Source organism: Crinia signifera, chromosome 7, assembly GCF_055691185.1.
Source record: "Crinia signifera chromosome 7, ASM5569118v1, whole genome shotgun sequence".
NCBI classification, from domain to species: domain Eukaryota; kingdom Metazoa; phylum Chordata; class Amphibia; order Anura; family Myobatrachidae; genus Crinia; species Crinia signifera.
Genome location: NC_139223.1, coordinates 50,024,499 through 50,042,815, shown reverse-complemented (window position 1 = coordinate 50,042,815; position 18,317 = coordinate 50,024,499). Strand labels below are relative to the sequence as shown.

General features: G+C 45.2%; 1 protein-coding gene and 1 pseudogene across 1 annotated transcript in view; both read left to right on the top strand.

Moving 5' to 3' along the window:
• The window catches only part of LOC146020154 (MAPK regulated corepressor interacting protein 2-like), a 52,418-nt gene that overhangs the window by 2,216 nt on the left and 31,885 nt on the right, over positions 1–18,317 (top strand). The gene's annotated exons all lie outside the window — the stretch shown is intronic.
• LOC146024660 (5S ribosomal RNA) lies at positions 8,724–8,842 on the top strand (annotated as a pseudogene).

Genomic DNA, 18,317 nt, shown 5'->3' with positions numbered 1-18,317 from the left:
GAAGCCATGTGTGCACGCAGGATAGCTCCCTATTTCTCCTGTATTCCTGCCTGTGTCTGTGTATTGTATACTGTAGAATCCAAGCTATAATCTATCTACAATGTGCTCTTCAGTTGCATTCACAATTGAATGGTTTTCTTATGTGCCTGTTTCTAGACCCTAGAGCTGTCCTTCTCGCACTCCTCAAATATGGCTACTGACATGTGGCCCAAATAAGGACCTTGACAATAGGACGCTAAGGTTAATGTATTTAGTTAATGATTGCTGCTGACCTTTAACCTTCTTGTCATCTTATGGCCTCAGTAGGCCCAGTGATGCTGGAAGCGGTCAGGCCTGTTTTTGTAGGACAACGGCATTTACTATTCCTAACCTATTACAATTTTACAATCTTTTTGATGGTCCAATTGGAGCTAGTTTTTAAAACCGGAAAAAAAATCTATAAAATTATTCCAGAATTGAATTAAAGTAATGCGGCCTACACCAGGGCGGCACTGTGCTCAGATTGCTCAGCAAGATCGCTCAGAACACCGCGCTGCACAGCAATGTGTGCTGAGCGATCGAGTTTTATCCTGCATGGGGGATATTAACCGCCGGGTGATAGCGATGTGGGGGTCACGCATCGATATCGCCCCTACACACAGAGTGATGTAGGGGCATTTTGTAAGTGATCTAGTGAGATCAATTAGAAAATGCCCTGAAATCACCCCGTGTGTATGCCCCATAAGTGTCTGGAGACTTGTAGTAAATGTATGAGTCCCGGCAGCTAACTAGTGTTACCTGTAATGGGTGCAGAGTGTGTGGGACACACAAGTCCATCAGCCAGAACCCAGGATAAGGTCTGATCAGGCGGCTGCCGGTGTCCTATTTATGAAGCGGTTGCCTGAAATATGCCCCACTGTGCCCAATTCTTAACTGGCATTGGCTCCATATTCAGCTAATGGCCGGCCCTACCTTTCTTAATATGCCTCTGTAGCTACCTTCTGTCTATGGGCAGATGAGTTCCTGATGTTCAGGTGAAGCTGTGGAATCGTCCCCTCTGTGCAGAGTGTTTTATGTCAGATAAAATCCCCCCAGGAAAATAAATGTCGGTTTCTAAATCCTCAAATATAGTGAATCGTTGGCAAAGATGTTCTCTTGTTTTAAGAATGATGTGGCATTGGGTATCCGCAAGAATCTTTGATGGAGGGAAGATACAATGTAAATGGGGTGTGGCCAGGCTAGAGACTGGTCTTTGCCTTCACAACCGCTAATGGGCCTAATTCAAGCTTGATCGCAAGGTATTATTTTCAAATGGATCAAACCATGTTGCACCACAGGTGGGGAAAATGTAATATGGGGGTGATTCAGTACCTGGTTAGAATTTGCAACCCGGCCGATTATCGATCAACTACACACGCACGAGGCCATCCAGTGATGATCAACTTGTGAAACATTTTAAGAGGAAGCCGGCGTTTGGGGGGTGGTAACCAGATGTTTTCTGGGAGTGTCAGGGAAAATGCAGGAGTGCCCAGGCATTTGTAGGGAGGGTGTGTGACTTCAGCTCCGGCCTCGATCAGCCTGATTCTATCGCACTGGTAAAGTAGGTTCTGGGTTACGCACAGACTGCAGACACTGGGAAATCGTTGTAAGTTGTAAATGGATTTGCAGTGAATCACTGATCTGCGATATTTCAGCAAGCCTTACGCAGTCTTGCACAGGACGGGTTTTGCTCTGTCTGGGTGGCGGCTATCTGTTTGCAGGGCTTTGCAAATTTTTGCAAAGCCCCCCCCCCCCCCCAATCTTAAACCCAACACACCCCACCCAATCTTAAGCCCCGTACACACTGGGGGATAAAAGCTAATTTTATCACCAACCTGTTCGCTGTACACGACACCTGATGCACGGATGACGGAGCTGAACAGAATGCAGCATGGCCCCCACTTATACCCTTGATGTTATACCCCTCGTTGTCCGCCGGCATTGGCAAGTGTGTAAAGACTTGCTAATGCCTAGTCCCCGCAGTCGCCAATATCGCCAGCTATGGGGATCGATAGGTGTGTATGTACATTAACTCTCTTTGCACATGTTACATCTGCCCCACCTGCAGTGCACATAGCTTTATCCATTTTAGAGTGAAATGTGCTTTGTAATCAAGCCCGAATTAGGGGCCCGATTCAGAAGGACAAACCGTGCTGCACTGCAGGAGGGGCACCCTATTTCAGCAAATTAACTTGACACTCAGAGGGTTAATGTACATAATGCAAAGCTCTGTTTCATTCTGTGAAGCCAATGGTTAGCAACCGTTGCTTTGGGGTTCAAACAAAGAAAGGGCTCGTGTGCAGGCTTCATGTGGGTCTGTCTTTGGGGAACATGGCAGCCCCACCTTGTTCCATTGGGACATCTCTACTGGGCATGTGCTCTCATTGGCAATATCCTGAGATGTCACTGCACATACAGAGGACATCGCTAATGACCTTTGGAGTGTGCATCCATAACCATATAGTGCATACACTCTGGGGACTGTGACCTTCCTCCCATGTATGCACCTGCAGCCAGCCATAGACAGCACTGGCACATATCTCCCTACGGTCGCCAACAACCTAACAGGGCTGTATTTATAAGGCTGGCTGGGGTGAAGCTTAGGGCCCTTGCAGCGAGTAGTGGTCTGACAATGGGTCAGGCACATTCGCAAGGTTTGTATTGAGACAATGGCAGGGTGTGACAGTAGGCCATTAGCAGGGTCAGACTGGCCCACACTGGAAACCCCCAGTGGTCCCCATCTCCTCCTCTAGGGTTCAGTGTCCAGGCTGTGCAGTGTAATTATACATTATACATATGTTACATTATACTGCACATGACTAGGATGTATCTGCTACAGTGCATATCTATCGGCCCAGTCCATGCACTCTAATGTGCTGCTCACCCCACCCACTCTGGAGACTGGTCACACCCCTAGACGTGGGCCCTTGTCACTGCATTCTCCCAGTGGGCCCTCCATGCCCCAGTCTGGCACTGGCCATTATTGCACTCATTGTCACATCATGCCCCCTCCTCCCTTATTACACATCTATGTGCAGTGCTGTCTAGTCTCCTGGGGGACCCTGAAAATGGATATAGGGCTAAGTACTGTGGTCTAATACCTAACGTTTCTGGATCAGGATGTCCGCTGTAGTGGGGTTAAAGATTAAAGGTCCAAAATATTGTAAAACTTAAGGCCCCCATACACTTGTCCAACTTGTCCTAAGGACAAGTTGCACCCAATTTCCCTGAGCTCCCCCCGGTGGCTCACATACGATCTTGCACTTGATGTGCGATTTATCACATGTAATACTCCTGGGGAGCTGAAGGCGGGAGACAGAAGAATTCAAAAGAATGGACAGCTGCTGCGCCTATTTAATTATACTTATCACTATTCGCTGGGAAAATGGCAGCCAAGGCACTATTGGCCTTTTCCACCCACTTGCCTATACTTACCAAGCTGGCTACTTATACATATTTTAAAGAGTGTCCTCTTTCAAATCCGGGGTATCTTTAACTTAAGGGTGCTCTGATGGGGGTTGGGGCGTAGGAGGTAGATCACAAGTGCCTTTGGGGTGTAATGTGTCAAAGTCCTGCATTAATTCACAGGAACATGCTCTTTAGGTAGGGTACTGTATTTTTCAAAGGGTATGGATCATTGGGTAGACAGCATGATGGTCGACATGACCGTAGGTCGACACAAACATTAGGTTGACCTGTAGAAGGTCGACATGGGGTTTTTCACAATCTTTTTTTTTTGTCCGGAATTTCGACAGTCGACATGGACACTGAATGTAGCACCACGTCCCCTTGCATGGCTCGCTGTGCTCGCCGTGCTTCGGGCACGGTGCCTCGCTACACTCGCCACACTATTTTATTCTGCCGCCACCCACTAGTGGATGGTAAGGCATGAAATACCGCCTGTTTAAAAAAAAAAAGAGTGAAAAACCCCATATTGACCTTCCCCATATCGACCTAATGCTTGTAAACCTGCATGTCAAACTAATGCTTGTAAACCATCTGCTTGTAGACCTAGTGACCATATCCCTTTTCAAAGCAGAGATATTAATAAAATAGCAGCCAATCAGCTATTGCCTTACATTTTACAGGTTGTATATGAATGTGAGTTATGACTGAGGGCATGGGTTTGTCATGCAACTGAATTTACTTGATAAGATGGTTTTCAAAATATTTCTCCAGTCTGCGCATGTTGGTATGGTATTGAAACATTTATTCGGGATGCAGTCAAAATCCCGTCAGGGTCAAAATCCCGACATATAGAATGTACAAGTGAAACAGTTTACATGCCTTTCGATCGACAGGTGCGAGGTCGACATGGGTTTTTTCACAGTTTTTTGAACCAACATGTGCCGACAGGCGGTATTTCATGCCCTACCATCCACTATGGCGTGGTGGGAGAATAAAATAGTGTGCCGTGCTGCGGTTCACTTGCAACTGTGTCCATGTTGACATTCGGGTCAAAAAACTGTGAAAAAACCCATGTCGACCTCGCACCTGTCGACCGAAAGGCATGTAGACTGTTTCACCTGTACATTCTACATGTCGGGATTTTGACCCTGTCGGGATTTTAAATGTCGGGATTTCACACCGAATCCATTTATTCATTTTCCGCCACCTTCACCACAGTTATGGTTTTGTTTGTTTGCCCATTCATCATTGCTTTGTGCAGTAGAAGTTCCAAGTGAATTTCTATGACAAATGTGAGCGACGCTGGCATTTGTAGTGGTTCTTTTGAGCATCACTCACAGATGTTGACACTCAATGGGGTGAAGTACAACAAGGATGTCCTCACAGGTATCCTTCATTTTGTGATGGGAAGACTCGGGGTCCCCCCCCAGATCTCAAGGCAGCGGCATAAAGTCCCGCTGTCTGGCAGTATTCTTCATATAGAGAAACGTCTCTTTCCGCTCCATTGTGACAAATGTCAGGTAACATGAGGGGACTATCTGACAGACACATGTGTAGATTACAACCAAGGTAGTAGTCAAAAAGGGTCTTAATATGCACCATTAAATAAGCAGAAGGGGTTATATAGACAGTCAGAATTGGGCGTTATGTTGACAGTGAACATGTCAGAAAACAATGTCAACAGTCATTATGTCGACAGTCTCAATGTCAACATTACAAGTTTAAGGTTAAGATTAGAGTTATGGGGCCTGCACATGGGGGTCATTTTGTAAGCGATCTGATTTGACTAGATTGCATAGAAAATGACCCAAAATCGCTCCGTGTGTAGGGGCCATAAGAATGATGGTCAGTCTAGGTTTATACTCCATGCAGTATAAATGTAGTCAGATCGTCTCTCTGGAGAACATTGACCCTGGCAGATCGCTCAGCACACATTGCTGACACATCTCTGTGTGCTGAGTGATCTACCATTGGTCAGATCGCTGGTGCACATCTCTCCATGTGTAGGCCCCATTAGGCTGAGGTTGGGGTAGATTTTGGGAGTTCTATTTCACCTGCCATGTTGCTATGGGTAACCAATCAGAATTTAGCACATTCTAGAAGGTAATGGATAGTATCTGATTGGTTGCCAATAGCAACATACCATATGAAATACAACTCCCATCTTGGTAAATTTTCCCCAAGGTCCAGGGCGCGTTCAAGGGAAATCGCATCCGACTTCAGGGTCAGACATATTGTTGTAGTGTATGAGGCCCTTTGGTGAATTTCCCTGTTGTGTGGTGAAGTAATGATTCTTAATACGATTGTTTCTGTCTAGTAATATAAGGTCATGTTGAATATTTCCTGTCTGTAAAGAAGAAATGTATATCTGACTCTGCATAACTGTATTCCATGTTCTCTGTATTCTGTGTCTCCCTAATCTACTTTCTGAGCGGTTTGATTGTTTTACTATGAATTGAGTCTATTGGTCACCAGCTTACTACTTTAGTGACTTATTAGATGGTAACCAACAGAATATGCTGCGCTATATAAGAAACTATAAATAGGGGGCGTGGCCAGGCAGCCATCAGGAGCAGACGCACCTTCCCTGGGCTCCCGCAACAAACCTGCTCTCACCGAGTCCCTAGATGCCCCAGTCTTTATCCCTGAGATACAGCAGGTCCCCCGGGGCTGCTCACCACCTGAGAGACAAACCACAGAGGGCAGTCGGGAAGCCCATCCAAGGGCTTCTGCGGATTGCGGCCTATCCGCGGCGCTGAAGCTGGGGACTCGATTTCAGGCCGGGGCTCGGGCTCCGTGACGGGCGTCGACGCCGGAAATCTCACCAACATGCCCCGCTGACCTCCAGAGACCCCTCCGACCTCACCCGCCCTGCTGGAGACCACCCACTAGCGGCTGGGGTGCCGGGGGACTATATCCCGGGAGGTGGCAGTTGGCGCCCTGCACGTGACTCCAGAGCCGCGGCCTGGATCTCACACACAGACGGGACCCGGGCTCCGGACCTGCGGCTGCACGCCTGATCCGCACCCTGCAGGCATTCTGGCTACTCTGACTGGGCACGCTGTGGTAAGAGCTCCTGCTTGGAGCTATATTCTTCTCCCCTGCCCCACCATTCTGCCTAGTAAGGGCGTCAGCCATCTTGGTGGGGGCATAGGGAATAATATATATTTTCTCTGCACCCTGGCTGTCCCCCTTGATCCCCCCCCCCCTCTACCATACCACAGGATTGAATATCTTTTAGGAGCAGGGGAGGTGTAACCCACTTAAGGGTTGCCCCCCTAAACCTCACTGAGACCCAGTATAACTTTACTGCTGCTCTACATATAACACTGCCCAGAACCTGCACACTGGGGGTTATTCTAGTCCATTCTTTCTGACAAAATCCTTCTTAGATGGACAAAACCATGTGCACTGCGGGTGGGGCAGATGTAACTTGTGCAGAGAGAATTAGATTTGGGTGGGGTTTTTCTTCAAAGTGAGATCTATATTGAAGTGTCAAATCATGCAGTCAGTATTTTCCCTGCACAGAAACAAAATAACTCACCCAAATCTAATTCTCTCTGCACATGTTACATCTGCCCCCCTGCAGTGCACATGGTTTTGTCCATCTAAGAAGGATTTTGTCAGAAAGAATGAACTAGAATAAACCCCACTGTGAGGCTGCCCCCCTCGCTATACACAGCTTGTCCAAATCATCTCTCTCCCTCTGTTAGGGAGAAGTGCTGTGTATACAAAGCAATGTAAAAGTACAGTACTCTTACAAGACCTGCCTAGCATGGGTATTCCCACTGCACACCTGAATGCTGACTTTTATTGCTTACTGCTGTAAAATGTAACTGTAAGACAACTAGCCTCGGATGCTATTGCGGATCCCTGCTGCACATCTTTATTGTTTCTTCCAGTGAAATGTGAACTATAACCAATTCTTATTAACGCTTGCAGCTTACTACCCGCTAATCCCTGCAGCCACCTACATTTCTCAATTCTATCTGCCGGGACGGATGTATGGAAAAATATTTAGTACCACACTCAATGTCCTCTACAGGATCCTCCCGGGCCCCACCTACTGACTCCCAGTGTGGTTATTCCTCTGACTCTGATCGTTCTGTTACCCGCCTGACCTCACAAAACAAAAGATAGGCAACAAATACACCCAGATCATCCAAAATGAAACCAGCTGATATTGCTGCAGTCATAGGTCCAATGCTGGATGAGAAACTAGCTGGTCTCAAGTCTTCTATAGATTCTACCCTTGCTCAGCTCACCCAGCACTCCCAACGCCTGGACACCGCAGAACAGAGAATCTCCTCCCTCGAGGATGACCTGCAAGCTGCACAAACCACAGTGGCATCGCATTCCAAGGAAATCCATGCCCTATCCGAGAAATAAGACGATTTGGAAAATCGTAATCGTCGTAATAATTTGCGGGTGGTGGGCATACCGGAGTCAATCCGGGATCATGAACTCATGGATCTCCTGGCTTTCTGGTTACCAGAACAGCTGGCGTTGGACCTCAAAGGATCACCACTGGCTATTGAAAGGCCACACAGAATTGGCCCTGACAGACCTAACCCTACTGGTAGACCCCGCCCAGTCATCATGCGTATTCTCAACTACGCCGACAAGGTTAAAGTCTTGGAACACTACAGAAGAACCCACAGCATTACTTACAAGGGTGACCATCTTCTCATCTTCCAAGACTTTTCTAATCTGGTGGCTTCTAGACACAGGGACTTTGCTCCTATATGCAAGCATCTTATTGATTCTAAAATGAAGTTCTCTTTGCTTTACCCGGCTCGCCTTCGTGTGTTCGGGGATGGCCAGGGCTCATTTCTCTATTCCTGAAACATGAATGTGGTGTGTGGCGTCCCTGGGCGCTTGGAGGCCTACTAATGTTTGCTCTTGCATTTGGTTATTGCTGAATATTTGCTGCAACATGTGTTTTTTTCTTGCTGAATAGTTGTATTGTCTTAGCCGCTAAGTATCTGATAGGCTTCGATTCATGGTTTCATTGTTCTATTTTTTCATTTTAGTATTGCTCTATGTACCTGCCCGTTTTCTTGCCATATATGACTTACCACACTGTTTAGGCCCAATTCCAACTGCTTTTGGCAGATAAACAGTGTTGAGCCTCTTTAGTAGTTTAATTTGAGACCACCTTCTAATATCATGTCCTGTAGGTCTTTTTACATTACCAACACATGATTTTTTTCAGTAAGCCAATACAGTTAGGAAATTTTTTTTATTAGCTTACCTGTAGAAAGAAGTAGAAGAGGGCAAAAAAGTGCATGTGTCTCACATACAGCCATACCACACTGGATAGGCCCAATCTTGTCTGGTCTTGGAAGCTAAGCAGTGTTGGGCCTGGTTAGTACTTGGGTGGGAGACCACATGGGAACACCAGGTGCTGTAGGTTTTTTTGGGCTAGGAGATAGCACCCACCGGTGATCGCTGATTAATGCTGCAGACGGCTGAATATTGTTACTATGCCCCACCAACTCTTTTCACAACGTTTTTTAACCCTTTCAGGTCCATCATCTAGTCAGGCTCAACAGCCATAGCGCGCTAGTAGTAGAGCCAGTGGTGAGCCACTTTACAATAAGAATATTAACATCAGTCAATGTAGACAATTTTTGAATAATAAAAAAAATTACAATTAATTTAAACATATAAAGCAGACTGAATTGAAAAACAAAATTGGACTGTTAAGGGGGAGGGGCACCAAATTTCAATTTGCATCCAGGCAACTGGGATTAATTTCCGCCTATGCTTGCGGGTGCTAGAAAGCTAAAGCTTTATGGACTCCACCAGGTAATGTGCTTTGTTCTCGGGAACCGGGATTATCAGCGAACAGTTTGTAGTCAGCCTAAATGCTACCATGACAGGGAGACGGTAACCGCTATATTGGTTCTGCATACAATGTATAAAGTCTAGAATGGGGACGTTGTCTGCAGCAACCAAACACCTATCTATCAATCAAATATCAACTACATTCCATAAAATGATAGGTAGAAGTTTGGTTGCTATGGGCAATTTCTGCACTCTAGGAGGTTCTATACAAAGTCCCCAAATTCTGGTTATAGCCCTGTCTCTGTACCTAATACAGGTTCTCCATTATACATTGATCAAAGGCATTGTGAGCACCAAATATGTTGGCAATCCAAAATCCTTGCCATCTGCCTGAAGTGAGACTGTTCTCTGGTTAATGTGGAGAACTAATCTCACTGAGGGCTGCCACTAATAATTGTCACTCACTGTATTTCTGGCATATTCATATGGATTTCCCAGTTATTTATATAGAATAATAGATGTTTTGCAAATTAACCTGAAAGTTGTCAGCACTGTCTCACAGCAAGTCTCACAGCACATTTACACTGTTCTAACGTAACAATAACAAAGTGAATATTGCGTTGGTCCATGGTGGCTGTGCCACTACCAATTCATAAAGAACTGGTAACCCCATCGCCAAGGGGCCACGCCCGATAGCCATGCAATAACAGCCACGGGTGGGATGGGTTTCTTTTGTCTCAGGTTCCCAAGCCTGTGTGTGGGTCTCTTTGTCTCAGGTTCCCAAGCCTGTGTGTGGGTCTCTTTGTCTCAGGATCCCAAGCCTGTGTGTGGGTCTCTTTGTCTCAGGTTCCCAAGCCTGTATGTGGGTCTCTTTGTCTTAGGTTCCCAAGCCTGTATGTGGGTCTCTTTGTCTTAGGTTCCCAAGCCTGTATGTGGGTCTCTTTGTCTCAGGTTCCCAAGCCTGTATGTGGGTCTCTTTGTCTTAGGTTCCCAAGCCTGTATGTGGGTCTCTTTGTCTCAGGTTCCCAAGCCTGTATGTGGGTCTCTTTGTCTTAGGTTCCCAAGCCTGTATGTGGGTCTCTTTGTCTTAGGTTCCCAAGCCTGTATGTGGGTCTCTTTGTCTTAGGTTCCCAAGCCTGTATGTGGGTCTCTTTGTCTCAGGTTCCCAAGCCTGTATGTGGGTCTCTTTGTCTTAGGTTCCCAAGCCTGTATGTGGGTCTCTTTGTCTTAGGTTCCCAAGCCTGTATGTGGGTCTCTTTGTCTCAGGTTCCCAAGCCTGTATGTGGCATTCTTTGGCTTGCTGATGGTCTCAATGACTCTGGTCCCTGATGGTGATTCTTCATCCTCTATTAAAATCGTGGTGTCATTCACAACGACTGGAATTGGTACTTCAGCTGCTATTAAAATGTGAAAATGAAACCTTAGTAATAGATAGTAATCAGTATGTGTGTGTATGTATATATGTATGTGTGTGTATATACAATTATTAACCGTTTCTTATGTAGCACACACACATTCTGCAGATCCTTTGGCACTCTTAGGGCGGGATGCACTAACATCCGCAGGCCCCTCCCCACCGCACATCACCGGCTACCGCATAGATAATTATCGCATATGTACTAACATGCAATAATTATCGTAAAGGACAGCTCTTGCGTTAAGCTGCCCTTTGCGATACGCCGGGGCGATGTGGTAGCGGTGCCTGGCGGCTCCCCCCCCTCCCTTACCTAGCTAGCTGCGGGGCCAAGAGCTCCACCTCCTCCTCCCTGCATCGGGAAGGGGATGTAGGGGCTAGGGAGGAGGAGGTCACTGGTTTGGGCAGCACAGCACTGTGCTGCCTGGACTCAGGGGAGGGGGGGGATGGCAGAGATTTTTGCAGGGCGGCGCGGGTCGCAAAAAAGAAGCCTACAACCTTATATGGGGTATGACCAGGTTTTGCTGACGATACCCCACATCGTGGTAACCTGGTGATCGAGTGATCTCAAACTTTTCCTAATCTCCACTCCCCTTTCTGCTCTCAATTAGGTCTTACTGATCCCTGGCGCATATTTCACCCTCTGCAGAAAGACTTTTCGTTTTATTCACACCCACACTCTACACACTCCAGAATCGACTATCTTTTCCTCTCGGATCACCTCCTTCCCAAGGTCACACACACGTCCATACATAACATCATATACGACACCTTCCTTACTGAACAGGCCCAATCCCCTCATGATTATTATCGTAATAAATTACATAGATTTGGCAACAATTTAGGGAAACTCTTAGCGAACCTGATAAAGGGACCTCGCTCCCACACATGGGTCAAGGCCATTGATCATGCAGGCTCTCTTCTCACCGATCTGCAGTGAATTTTCTAATTTCTATAGCTCCCTCTACTCTGGAACCCTCTGACTCACGTGAGAGTGAGGCATTCCTCGCAGCAACTGAGCTACCCACATTGACTCAGGAGGAGAGAGAGCTATTAGATCGTCCGGTCACGGAGGAGGAGGTCTTAGACACCATTAAATCCCTGCCCAACGCCAAAAGTCCTGGACCAGATGGCTTCGGGGCAGAATTCTATAAATTATTGAAAGGAGACATTGCGCCCACTTTGACATTATTATATAATCATCTAATAACAACCGGAGACATGCCCCTTAGATTTAATGAGGCTAGGATCATAGTCCTATTGAAACCAGGCAAAGACCCTACCTTAATGGGCTCCTACCACCCAATCTACCAAGACTTTAAAATATTAATATTGAGGCTCAATAAAAACATTTGAAAAAAAAAAAGAAACTGTAAATAGCGAATCCATGTTTTCAGTTCACTTACCCTATGTATGGAGCGTTATGACGACAAGTTGTAAATCCTCTCTCACTTCATTCACCTGTATAGAAGTGGCACCGATAAAGAGGTGGTGATGAGGAGGTGCTGTGCGTGGTGCGGAGTAGGGTGTAGGTGGTGGGGGCAGGAACACTGCTCGTACGGCACAATTTGGGCTGAGGTCCGCGTTATGGTGACCAGCGTGCTTGTACTGGGTTCTTCCTTAATGTTTCTTTCTAGGTCTTAAAGAAGAAGACAAAGGAGACACAACTTTAGAATTTTTTTCTTTTTTTTTATGTTTAACTTACTACATAGAGATAAAGATACTGTACATCTTACACACAGACAGACACAGCAGCGATTGCCGCATCCCATAACCCCCTCCCAGCCCCCCTGCACCTGGGGCCTACTTCTGTATCACTCAGAAGGGGCCACATTTGGCCCCATTCCAAAGGTGGTCCTATTTGCACATGTGCACACTTGCCGAGCTGTTCGCTGCAGAGGGGGCGGACACTGGGCTGGACCAGGGAATGCCCAGCATTATATGGGTGTTCCCCCTGGGAACGCAGGTGGGCCGATGCCTGCTGGGGGGTGGACGGCTGTCATCACATGACGTCAGCGCCTGCCATCTCTGACGGAAATAAAGGTAAGTCTAGACTGACTTACGGCCACATGTGAGGAGATGTGTTCTTGAATGGGCATTCGGCCAATCTGTGTTCTGCCGCTAGCTAAGCAGCAAACGACCGCTGCTTAGGGATTGGTATTGATCCTCTGGAGTGCTTCCAGCATTCAACAGCATGTGCAAACACTGAGTTTCTATGGACTGCAATGACTGCAGCCCATAAAAGCCAGCTAGGACTGCACTGTAAGGCAGGGAGTGGCTTCCAAGACGAAGCCAGCTCTCTGCCTATCACAGCCTGGACTGGTGAACTGCATCTGTCTTTTACTAACACTGAGCACAGTGGCACATTGTCTGGGGGTAAAATCCTCCACTGGACAGTCCTGTGGTGTTATTATGTATATCCAATATCTAACTATTGTTACCTGTATCACGTTTCTTTTTTCGTTTGCTGTAAAAAAAATAAGGAAAAGTTAGTTAGAGATAATAATTGTATTCCTGGAAGGAGAACCCTCCAAGCCCACCATTAATACTAGGTCCAAGAGATCCCACCCAAATGTAACTGCACTGTTTCCTGTGTATAAATGAGAGGTAGACCGCTTGCTCCGAGTGTCGTAAACACCCCCTGGAAGGGTGACAATGGGATGTAGTCCGCAACCCCCTAGTGATGCCTTTTAATGATGATATAGTAAATAATAGTTAGGCAATAATGCAGTAACAGGATCTGTATAATATTATTAACTTACCAAATGCAAATTATTATCACTAACAGCAATATTAGTGATGGTATGATGCCATATAAGATACATTCTAGAAGTTTGTCTTCTGTTCAAGAAAAACACATTTGGTTAATAAATACATTTAATTTACATCCAAGTTATATATAGCAATGTATTTGTATAAACATTTATAGAACAGAGTTGTTTGGGGGGGGCGGCAAGTAAATACACACTTGCCGATGTCGGTGGGAACACTACAAACTACTTCTCACTCCTAATAAATACAAATGTAATATTACTACTCACCATACGTACTACTAATGGGGGCTGGTGGGATGATGTCTCCATACTGGGCCAGTATGTTTTGGGCCTGTAATACTTCTTCAGCAGATGGTGTTACTGCTGGAATGCCTGCTGTTACTGCACCTGTGAAGCAAAGACATATAAACCTTTAGGAATATTACAATGGGAAGAAGCAGCCTATCACATTCCCTCCCCAATCCCACATCTCACTGGCTATGGCCCACCCAATAACCATCAAACAAACTGTGCTATGCATATCCCGCCCTCACAATTAGGTGGCATTCATAAAGTCATTACCCAAATGATGGCATTAGAGCAGGCCTGGTCAACCTGTGGCCCTCCAGCTGTTGTGAAACTACAAGTCACAGCATATCTTGCAACAGTTTTGCTATTGTAGAATGCTAGAACTGTGGTAAAGCATGCTGGGATGTGTAATTTTCCACATCTGGAGAGCCCCAAGTTGGCCAGGCCTGTATTAGTCGATATGGTACAAACATCCGCAATCTGCCATACCACACCCTAGCTAATCTCTTATACAGCCCTCATTTCTAGGAACACTCCTACATTTACCCTGGGAAATATATGTCCCTGTAAATGTTCCTACTACTTAGTACTTACCAACTTAGAGATGGCCACAGGCATAAGGAAACTAGGAAAATGTCCAGGCCATTTGGAATATAGGGGCATGCTTCACATGCCTAGGGCTGGCTTAGCTTCAATGGTCAGCACCCGGGAATTCATTTTAAAAAGAGGGGGAGGGGGGTGGTATATTAACTAACTAATTATAAGGGGACAAATTAAAAATGATGGAAAGTGTAGTGGGGAACATGAAATTACTCACAGAAAAGAGAGGTATATGAAATATCTCAAAGTTTCTGTCACATTACTGTGTGGCACTATATGGGGCATTAGGAATGTGTGGCACAATGTGTAAGGATCAATAATGTGCGGCATAAGGTGTACAAGGGTATCACTAAGGTTTTACACCTTAGTAATACCCTTGTACACCTTATGCCGCACCTTACTGTGTGGCATTGTGGGGGAAATTTACGAATATGGATTCCCTAGAAATTCATATTAGTATTTTTCCTACGACTGCATACGACTGTTTCAGCCGTATGCAAAGTCTTTGTAACCCTCCGATGTCGTAGTAATTAGTATTAGCTGCACATATCTACGGCCGCTAATACGAATTTTTCAGGCAGTCTGCAAAAAATAGAAAAAATAAATAAAAAAACAGCGTGGGGTCCCCCCCACAGCTGTAACCAGCACCAGGCTGAAGGAGCCAGGCCGTTTTTTTTTTTTTTTTTTTTTTTTAATATATATATATATATATATATATATATATATATATAGAGCATAGGACTGGCACTTGGAACAATGGGGGTACAGCGGTAGAGGTGCCTTCCGCAGGAGTGATATATAGACGAGTATCCAAATAGTTACACTAAATGAAGACAGGAGGCGGCACTCTCATAAAAGGTGAAAAAACTGTATTCAAATCATCAAAGTGGGTAATGTGTCAGCAAAAAAGGTGTCGACCAGTTTCGGAGCCGAAGCCCCTTCCTCAGGACAACTGACGTAGCAAAACAATCAAAAGTCACCCTGCACAGTATTACTTTTGATTGTTTTGCTACGTCAGTTGTCCTGAGGAAGGGGCTTCGGCTCCGAAACTGGTCGACACCTTTTTTGCTGACACATTACCCACTTTGATGATTTGAATACAGTTTTTTCACCTTTTATGAGAGTGCCGCCTCCTGTCTTCATTTAGTGTAACTATTTGGATACTCGTCTATATATATATATTTATTTTTCTATTATTTTTTTTTTTTTTTTTTTACACTAAAGCCTGCATCATGGATCTGACTGATCCGCGCTGCAGGCTTAAAGCAAATACGACAGGGAAATCAAGGTGTATTTTCGTGGCTGTTCATGCCAATTAGCAGCCGTATTATTAATACGGCTGCTTAGTAAATCAGGAACCACCATTCTTTTGAATGGTGATTCCTGTCGTATCCTATCGATGGTGTAGACATTCGTATTTGTACATACAAATACGAATGTGCCATCTTTAGGAATACGAATTGCTGTATTTTCGGGATAGTAAATCCTGAAAATACAAATGTGTAAAAAAAAAAAAAAAAAATAGGTGTATTTCTGCCTACGAATACACCTATTTTTTACGAATTCATATTAGTAAATGTCCCCCTATGTGTATAAGGTGCACTACTGTGTGCCGTTATGTGTAAAGGATATACTGTGTTGTGTAATGTGAATAATGGTTCGTACTGTGTGATGTAACGTGAATAAGGGGCACTACTATGAGATGTAACGTGTATACAGTAAAGTACTATTGTGTAGGATAAGGGACAATAACTTTATTATCACCATATAACTCACATGTAGCCATGGGTAAGTAAACAGCTGATAGAAAAACACTTTACCCCTATTCTATTCTTGTACAATATATTTAGTTAGAATTACCACCCCATTTATGACTGATGCGGTGCTGTCATTTTTTGTTTTGTTGTAAGCTGTGTATTGTATAACCTGTTCTAAAGATATATATATATATATATATATATATATATATATATATATATATATATATATATATAATGTATGTACTGTATTTGTAAAAAAAAAAGGTCACTTACCTTCCATTGGTGCTACTATATGTGTTGTTGTTGTTGGTAATAATATTAATTATCACAAATGATTACAGAAAACACTTTTCTCCAGATAAGAAAAATTGTAATCCTTCTTCTCCAATAACTACCTTTCTAAAGATTCTGTTTCAGCCTATCCCATCTTATGTTCCAAAGCTCTATTGTGATGTCATAATGACATCTAGAATCTGACTTTGGGATAAAGATAAAGTGGCAAGCGATAACCAACCAGTTTATAACTATCCTTTTTCAAACAGAGCCTGTAATATGGCAGTTAGCAGCTGATGTATTTTATAGTTTGACAATTTATTTCTCTAAAGTTTCATAAATCTCCCCTTGGGACTATTAAAGTGAATGTGTAAAGCAATACAAATAATGTGTTAATGTAATTTTCCTTAACAAATGGTAATAGGATTATTTCATTTCTTAAGGCCCCAATACACTATGCAATTTGGGCACGATTTCACCCGATTCGGATGAATCGGGCCGTGAAATCGGCCCAAATCGCACTTGCAGACACCCCGTCCGATCCGATGCGCGGTCCCGTGCGCATCGGATCGGGGTCGGGAGGTCGGACGGGCTGCACATAAGATTTGCTAAATCTTATGTGCAGCCCAGCCCCGGAGCCGTGCGGGGGATGACAGCGGGCGGGGGATGCCGGCTATAGAGAGCCGAGCAGGGGGAGGCTGCATAGGGAGCCGGGCAGGAGGAGGGTGACAGCGGGAGCAGCGCGATGGGCAGGGAGGATGACGCTGGCTGCCGGGCAGCGGCGGGAGCCGGGAGGAACACACTAACTTGAGAAAAGAAAAAAGCCCATACAGATGACTAGCAAGCCATTGATTGGCTGAGACGCCCCCCCCCCCCCCCGCACGGCTCCCTCCTCCTGCAGCTCCCCGGGGACCGCATATGATAAATCCATGCGATTTATCATATGCAAACCTTGGCACATTAAGTGCCTAATCGTGTGTCCCCCTCCCGGGGAGCTGCAGGGGAAATCTGGTCCGACTTGTCCTTAGGACAAGTCGGACTAATGTATGGGGGCCATAACAGTGTCACTTTTATGTATACCGTATATTGCCTACAAGAAGGGTCTTACCCTGCTGGATGTACAGGAAAAAATCCCCAGTTTTACAAATGTGTTATTATTTAGTAATACTAATAGATCCTCTATCTCTCTTCACTTGATCACTCTCCTACCCCCATAGATTTGTAATGTGTACATGTGGCTATGGCGTGGGAAGCTGTAGGTCAGCAGACTGATACAAATTGGTTTTAGTAGGTGAGATATAGAAAATTCAGAGCTGTTATGTGTTTGGCACCCTGGCACATGTAGTCACTGCCACAATGTATTTCAGGCCTGCTTACCACCCAACAGTCCCGATTTTTATCGGGACAGTCCCAATTATCAGGGCCTGTCCCGCTGTCAAAAAAAAAAAAATATACAATAGTAGCGCTAGAAATTGAATTATAAAATTTAATTATATATAAAAAAAGGGGGGTACACAATAAAATCAACAATAAGAAACCAGCAGGAACACCATTTATATGCAAATTGTAGCTGCTTAGACTGGATCCATTCCTAGTATGCCGTAAGAGTATTTAGCCAGAGATATCAAATAATGTCTCCTTAGGATGTATAATTACCGCCGGTCCGTCCAAATGTGGATTTTAATCCTTCTCAGGAAAGCAATTCTGCGAAGTCCATCACTTGGTGAGGCGAATTCCCCACGGATTAACAATTGTGCGGATAGGAGATTGAAGTTGAAGTTCTGGTAACGGCTGGTTTGGGTCCAGTAAGATAGGCAGGCAATTGGTGGCGAGTGGTGTGCTGGTTGGATCACTCCTGACGTGTTTCGCTACCTAGGAGTAGGTCCCACCCGCGGGCGGCAGTGTCCTGCGGTATGGGGGGGCTGTTGGGAGTCCCCCCTGTCGGCTGCTTAAGCAGCGGGGAATAAACTGCGCACACCCCTGACCACACCC